General features: G+C 43.0%; 1 long non-coding RNA gene across 1 annotated transcript in view; it reads left to right on the top strand.

Moving 5' to 3' along the window:
* Nucleotides 1-6,877: 6,877 nt before the first annotated feature.
* Nucleotides 6,878-8,351, top strand: part of LOC110257831 (uncharacterized) — a 39,992-nt gene continuing 38,518 nt past the window's right edge. Inside the window, exon 1 of the long non-coding RNA XR_002340842.2 lies at nt 6,878-7,076. This is a non-coding gene — a long non-coding RNA (uncharacterized LOC110257831). The remainder of the gene's footprint in view (nt 7,077-8,351) is intronic.

Genomic DNA, 8,351 nt, shown 5'->3' with positions numbered 1-8,351 from the left:
CACATGTTGTGGGTGCAGTCAAAAAAAAAAAAAAAAGAAAAGAAAAACAACCAAAAAAAAAACAACCACTTTACTCTATAAAGAAGTGAAAGCAGTGTCTTAAAGAGATATTTGTACACTGGTGCTCATAGCAACATTATCCACAGTAGTTAAATCGTGGAAGCAAACCACGTGTCCATCAGTGGATGACTGGACAAGCAAAATGTGGTTGTAAAGGGAAGAAACTTAGTATTTTCTCTTGTGTCTCACCTTTATCCTCGAATTTCACAACACCAGATCGGCAGGATGGGGAGGGGGCGGTCCCCCGCCAAGCAACTCTCTGACACAGGCTAGGTTTCTTAGAATTTAACTCAATTCTGACACCATCTACCTGGAGATAGAGTCAGATCCCACAGGCTAGGTGCTTTGTCCCAGGAGACGCCCCTCCCCCGACTTCAGATGCCCTTTGCCGAGTAGTCGGTCCCCAGGTTCCTCGCAGCTTCTATCCAACATGGCTCCAAGTTGGAGGGTCCCATGACCCCCTCCTGGGGTTTGATTACTTTGCTAGAACAGCTCACAGTACTCAGGGAAACACTTAGGTTTACTAGTTTATGAAGGGATATGATGAAAGATAAAGCAGCCAGGTGAAGAGGTACGTAGGGTGAGATCTGGGAGGGTCCCAAGTACAGGAGCTTCTGTCCCTGTGGAATTCAGGTGCATCATCCTCTGTCCCTGTGGAATTCAGTCGCAGCACCCTCCCAGTAGGTGGACATGTTCACCAACCTGGAAGCTCTCTCTACCCCCTACTGCTGGGATTTTCATGCAGGCTTCCTCACGTAGGCATGCTCAATTATTAACGACATCTCCGGGCCCCCCACCCTCTCTAGAGAAGTGAGGTTGGGGCTGAAAATTCCGAGCTTCTAATCATGGTGTGGTCTTTCAGGTGAGCAGCCTTTATCCGGGAGCCCTCCCAGAGTTGCCTCATAAGAACCAATGACACTCCTACCACCCAGGAAATTCCAGGGGATTTAGGAGCCTGGTGTCAGGAACTGGGGTCACAGACCAAACATTAGAACAAAAGATGCTCCTTGTGCTCTTATCACTTAGGAAGTGACAAGGGTTTCAGGAGCTTTGGGCCAGGAACCAAGGGCAGAGACCAATATACATTTTCTCTTCTGTCATGGTGGTATAGGCATCCAGTAGAATATTATTTAATCTTTAAAGGGAAGGACATTCTGCAGTCTGCGACAACATGGATGATTCTTGAGGACACTCTGCAAAGTGAAATAAACCAGTTCCCCAAAGACAAATATTGTAGCCTGATTCCACGAATATGAGGTACTTAGAATAGTCAAAACCATAAGGACAGAAAGTATAATAATGGTTGCTGGGAGCTGAGGCCGTGGAGGGGGGAGACTGGGGTGTAATCAATACGTCTAGAGTTTCAGTTTCACAAGATGAAAAGCATTATGGCCACGCATGGCGGTGATGGTTACACAACGATGCGAATGTATTTTAATACCACTGACCTGTACACTTAAAAATGGTTAGGATGGCTGCTTTTCTGGTGTGTAGATTCTACCGTGATAAAGAAAATCACATAGGCAAAGTTCTTGGCATAGTGCCTGCCGCATGATAGGTGCCGAGTAGTTGGTGGCTTCCTTGACCTTCGACCTCGTTTTTCGCTTATCACTAGGGGAATCTCCGTATTGTTTGGAGGACCTGCTCCCAGCCTTGTCACTTTGCTGCCTTCCTGTCTCACTTTCTTCCCTTGCTGTCTAGGTTCTTGGTTCTCCTCCTACTTCCTTGACTGTCTCTGTGTTGCCCTTACCGGCTCGCCTTCCTTTTCTTATGGCCTGAATGAAGGGATGCCCTCAAGGTCCCGGGCTCAACATTCTTCTGGCTCTGGAGTACCTGTTTTAGCAATCCCATTTTGGGCTTATGTGAATGACTTCTAAATGTGTGGCCTTCTCGTTGTGGCTCATACCCAACTAGTATCCATGAGGATGCAGGTTTGATCCCTGGCCTCGCTCAGTGGGGTAAAGATCTGGCATTGCCATGAGCTGTGGTGTAGGTTGCAAAGGTGGCCTGGATCTGATGTTTCCATGGCTGCGGCATAGGCCAGCGGCTACAGCTGCCAGTGGGCCCCTAGCCTGGGAACTTCCAGGTGTGACCCTAAAAAGACAATAAAAAAAGATGATAAATGTGTATCTCTGGTTCCAACTTTTCGCTTGAGCTCCAGGCCTGACTTCCAGGCTTCCCAACTGGCCTTCTTCACCTGGAGGTCCCAGGGGCCCTGCGCATCTAGTATATGCTCATATCATCACTTCCAATTCTGCTTCTCACCCCCATTTCAAACCTGACCTTCAGACTGTTTTATGTCTGTTAATGGCATCACCATATTCTCAGACCCAATTTAAACTCTCAGTCTTTTAGAGTTCTAAGGAATTGCCACACAATTTTTGTATTTTGGCTCTCACTGTTGTCAGCCAGTTTCATCCTTCAGCATCTTGTCCTCCAGTAGAGGCAACCCCTTTTCCATAAGCAGGTTGTTTGAATACTATCTTATCCACAGGACTCCCTTTTCCTGATACCAGGATTGCTGAGAAGTATAATTCAGAAATTTGCTTGGCGAGCAAGGATTCCGAACAAAGGGAGTGCAATTGTCTTGAGGGGTATTTTATTCCAGCTACAATGAAGCTCTGTAGCAAATGGTGCCTGAATTCAACTTTTCTTTCCCGCACGTGGTGTAAGATATACGTTGCGAAACCATGCCCATAGAACATCTCTTTTCAGTGCTGAGTTCTGTGAAGAAACATGGAGTGTTGTTAACGCTGGCTGAGTGATAGTGGAGTTGACAGTCTCCTTCCGTCAGGAGTTGGTGTAATCAGCTGACAGCTCAAGAAAGCAATCCTAATCCTACCCGTAATCCGACCCCACTCTTAGGCCCTTACCCCCTAGGAAAACTCTTGTGTCTATGCTCCAAAAACATGTAACTGATTACTCATAGTAGCAAGCTGCCCCAAACTGAAAACCACCCAAATGTCCATCAGTAGTAGCGTGGCTGAATAAACTATGGCATATTTGTAAATGAAATGCCAGCCGCAAAAAGAATCATCTACCAGTACATGCAAAATCACAGATGAATCTCAAAAATAACGTTGAACAAACACATGCAGTATAATTCCGTTGATGCGGAGTTCAAAAGCAGGTAAAACTAGTAATATCTTATTGGTTGGAGATAAATGCGTACGTGATAAAAACTCTAAAGATAAGGAATAATTAATGAGCAGGGAGTTCAGGAGAGTGGCTAGCTCTTGGAGGTGAAGAGAGGAGGGAAGGCTTGGAAGGCTTGGAAGGCTTTGAAGGCATTCTTTTTTTTTTCTTTTTTGTCTTTTTAGGGCCGCACCGGTGGCATATGGTAATTCCCAGACTAGGGGTCCAATTGGAACTGTAGTCATCACCCTACACCACAGCTACAGAAACACCAGATCCAGGCCACATCTGTGACCTACACCACAGCTCATGGCAACAGCAGAGCCTTAGCCCACTGAGGCCAGAGATCAAACCTGAGTCCTCATGGATACGAGTCGGGTTTGTTACCACTGAGTCACGATGGGAACTCTGAATTCTTTCCTAAGCTGGGTGGTAGATCACAGATTTGCATTTTACTTTTATTTGTTAAACTGTGTATTTACCTTAAATACACTATCATATGTAGAATATACTTCAGCAGCTTTTCAAAGTCATTTTAAAAAAGATATTATTACTTCCAAGTGCTTCGATGAGAGGATGCCCCCTCTTTTTTTAGCTAGATAGCTCTTGTCCACCTTCAAATCTCCTTTCGGAAGCCTCCTCGGACTTCCCAGCTTGACTTACTTAATACAGAACGTTTCAAACATACACGGAAGAAGAGAGAATAATTTGACGCACCATCATGTCACTGTGTCCTAGCTTCGACAGTTACTAACATATGGTCCATCCTGTTTATTCTATACCCTGCCACACCCCCCTCTCCCTATTGGATCATTTGAAAGCAAATCTCTGCCATCCTCTCACTACATCTCTAAACCATTTGGTAGGAGTCTCTAAGAGATAAGGACTTAAAAAAAGGGCACAACTCCAATACCATTATCCACTTAAAAATTTTGACAATGGCTCCTTAATATCAAATACCAGATAGTGTTCAATTGCCCTGCAGCCTATATGTAGCTTTTGATTTGTTTGCATCAGAATCTAGACAGATTTCCCAGTTACATTTCATTGTTGTATTTTTAATATCTCTTTGAGTCTAAGGTTTCCCCTCCCTCTTTTTTTTCCTGGTCAGTTTCCTACATTCTGGATTTCTGGCTGATTTACCTATCCTCTGGTCATTTCCTAAACCTCTCTACCTTCCTTTTTTCTACCATTTCCCATTTCCATCTATAAATTTTGGGGGAGTAAGTGAGTAAGAATGCCAGGAAGGAACAGAATGAAGATGCAGGTAACCCCTGTGCAGATATACCCTAGGACTCCCTAGACTTGACGGGAAGCATGGTTTTATTTGCCTGTCTCCCTCCGACACATCTCTTGGGGGCTGACACTGTGTCTTCTTTGATTTTGGATCCTCTATATGTTACATAGGATTTTATACATAGTAGGTGTTAAATGTTTACTGAATGAATGAATGAGTGAGTGATGTTGCTCTCTTATACTGCTCATGTGCTACACCTTCTTTTCCAAATTTGTAGGACGATAAAGAATTTGTGAAACTTTGATTTCAACCCCCTGGGGTAAGGTATTATACAAAATCCTTTTGATAGTTACTTTTCTAGAAAAGTTTGACAAATTTCATTGTGAAGAGCACTTTATTTATTGTACTTTCCTTTGTTGCCTATTTCCTGAACCACTGTGGTCTTGATAAGCTTGTTTGAATTTTAAACACAAAAGTCCCTGCTCTGTAACTTGATGGGGGTGGGGGGGCTCCCAGCAGACGTGCCCTCAGGGGGAATTGTGGGTTAACGGTTTCTGAGTAATGCATTACTCACCACAGCTTCTTAGAAACTTCTGAGGCAAATTGTTACTTTCTGAGATATCATTGTTCTGTTCCTTGAATTTCATGGGTCATCCCCGCTGGTAGATTTTCCGACTTCAGTCTGTGAAAAACGTCACTGAGAAAGCTGGAAAAAACACTTCCTTCGATGTACTTACTCTAGTATTTCCTCCAGATTTACAGCTGAGGCATATGTACTCTGCAGGGTACCTGACTAAACACCCCTTCTGTTAGCTCTGTAGCAGGTACTTGGAGTTGCATTTATTGTCTCTTTGACTTTGTCACAAACACTCAAGGTACCAAGCCCACCACATGAGAACACTTCCCTATATGCTATCGGAGTTCACAACATCGGACTCCTTATCCATTTAATCCCCTGAATACCACTGATGTCCTTAGGATTATTTTAGAAATACTTCCTGTTTTCCTAATTCCAGGAAATGAATCTTGTTCATGGGACTTGCAATATTATTTTTGTAAAATTGTTATGAATTGGACTTAACCATTTAAAATGCAACCAAATGAATCTTCCTCTAGCTCTGAGTAGGTAGGATTTATGGAATGATGTTAGAAATGGTAGTTGATGAAGTCCCTCCCTCATCATTTTTTTAATGCAGCAGTTAGATAATAGTGAATTAAGATTTCCTGGCGAGCCAATTTTAAGCCATCAACTGACAGTGAAAGATGAACAAAGACTAGATGACATATTGAAATTATACCTAGTACATAAATTTATATCAAACACTTCTAATCTGGCAAACAATACAGTGAGTGACAGCAAATGCAATAAAACAGAAACCTAGATCAATTATCTTAGAAAGATTGCAGTCAGCAGATAAAAATGGGACTGTGGAGTCTTCTGAATTAACTAGCACTGAGAACATGAATCAGTCTTTCATCTTTTATTATTTCATCCTTTTCCTTTGAAGTAAACTTAAAAATAATCTTTTTGCCAACTCTTCAAAATGAAATATTCACTGTATCACTCTTACTCCTTATTAAAAACTGGTATTAGCGTGCCTTTATACTGAAGACATCAAAGAAACTATGGAGTATACTTGTATAAACATAAGGAAGCCTGAAGTACATTGTTTATTTTTCTGTGGAATAAATGCAAAATCATGATACTTCATTGTGCATTTACTGAATTCTACTTGGATTTTCTGAAAGAAGATTTCCCATCCCTTTTTGATCCAATCCTTGCAGAATGGAGGAAATATATGGTAATTTGTTTCTAACATTTTTAGATCGGCTCCACTTTTCTTCCATAATACCCACCAAGTAAAGTACTTTTAGGTTTTCCGCTGGGTTTGGATTTTAAGTTTTATTCCACTGCTAACTAGTGTCTATTTTTTTATATAGTAGTGCAAGTGTATTTGGTGGATGTTACCTATTCATTCCGCACTTTAAAATGTCTGCACGTATCCTGATATGGGTTGCGGACACCATTGACTGCCTCCTGCCACCACCTTTTCCATGATAACAGAACCCCAATGTGTACTGATGTGAGGTACCAGCCTTGGTACATTTTGTTCAAATTAAAACTTGTTTTATTTTTTAGTGCAGTTTTAGATTTGTAGTAACAAATCTAAAAAAACTGCTCCGAGCTTGACCCTGCCAAGCTCAGCTCCAACAAGGGTCCACCCACCAGGTGTCATTGGAGCCAATAGGAGACAGCTTTATTCTCTGATGGAAGAACGGAGAGGTGTGGGCTTGCACTCTAGAGCACGTGCCTGTGGGCAGTGCTTTATTGAGCCAGGGCCAGCAGGGAGGGGGAGGGAGTTCTCCCTGGTGGGGCGCAGTTGTGCTGCTCACAGCCCTCCAGATCCAGGGGCTCGGCGCAGCTCTTCTGCGCATGCCCGCTGCCGCCATCTTGGACGGCCGTGTCGTGCCGTCCTCGTCTCTGCACACGGCCCGCCCGCCGAGCTGAGGTGTCAGGCGCAGCCGTGTATGTTTCCTACCAGGGACGCTGCTTTGAAGTGCCGGGTGGGAGGCCTCTGCACTCGGCCCCCTAGGAGCAAGTGAAACTAGACTGAGCACAAAGGAGAAGAGAAGGAAAAAAAAGGTTAGACTCAATTACTCTATTTTTATTTCCCGGGAATTGTTAATGGGCTTTGCTATTGACAGATTCACGTAAAATTGAGGAGAAGGCACAGATTTTCTACATACCTCTTGCCCCCCCACATGCATAGCCTCTCCCGTGACCCACATCCCCCTCCAGAGTTGTACAGTTTGTTACAGTTGGTGAACCTAGCTGGTCACATCATTATCACCCAAAGCCCAGTTTACGACGTTACTATTCACTCTTGATCTTGGACCTTCTGTGCGTTTGGACAAATGCATAAAGATGCGTATCCATCATTATAGTATCATACAGAGTATTTTCACTGCCCCCCCCCCAATTCTCTGTGTTCTGCCTTTTTATCCCCCGACCCTCAACTCCTGGCAACCACTGACTGATCTTTGTAATATCTTCATAGCGTTGCCCTTTCCCGAAGGTCATATAGTTGGCATCATACAGTATGTAACCTTTTCAGATTGGCTTCTTTCACTTAGACGTCTGCATTTGAGGTTCCTCCATGTCTTCTCATGGCCTGATAACGCATTTCTTTTTAGTGCCACATACCAGTCCATTGTCTGGGGGTACTGCAGTTTATTTATCCATTCACCTACTGGTTGCTCCCACGTTTTGGCAATTATGAGTAAAGCTGCTGTAAATATCACTTGCAGGCTTTTCTCTGGACGTAAGTTTGCAACTTCTTTGGGTAAATACCGATGAGATCGATCAATAGCTGGATCGTATGGCAGGAAAGAATATGGTTAGTTTTGTAAGAAACCACTAAAATGGCTATACCATTTTGCATTTCCGTCAGCAGTAAAAGAGTGTTCCTCTTGCTCCACATCCTTGGCACATTTGGTGGTGTTATGTGTTTTACATCTTGGCCATTCTAATGGGAGTGTAGTGGTATCTCATTTTTGTTTTGATTTGCATTTCCCTGAAGACATATGATGTGGAGCATCTTTTCATATGCTTACTTTTCTATATATCTTCTTCGGTTAAGGTATTTGTTAGGGTCTTTAGTCCATTTTTTAACCAGGTTCTTGTTTTCCTATTGAGTTTTAAGTGTTCTTTGTATGTTTAGGATAATAGTCCTTTATCAAATGTGTCTTTTGCAAATATCTTCTCTTAGTTTGCAGCCACGAGAATTTCATTATCCTTGTTAATGACAGGCTTAGGCATGGACATGTAATATAATTCTGGTGATGACACATGTGGAGAAGTCTAGGGATCTTTGGGAAGGTTTTTCTCAGTTGTAGAATGGAGTACCAAATAAGGGTA

Source organism: Sus scrofa, chromosome X (genome assembly GCF_054392235.1).
Source record: "Sus scrofa isolate SSC_HxYL_T2T_F1_AM1 chromosome X, Sscrofa_HxYL_maternal_Yorkshire_Landrace_v2.0, whole genome shotgun sequence".
Classification (NCBI taxonomy): domain Eukaryota; kingdom Metazoa; phylum Chordata; class Mammalia; order Artiodactyla; family Suidae; genus Sus; species Sus scrofa.
Note: the sequence above shows the minus strand (reverse complement) of the source record. Positions and strands in the feature narration are given on the sequence as shown.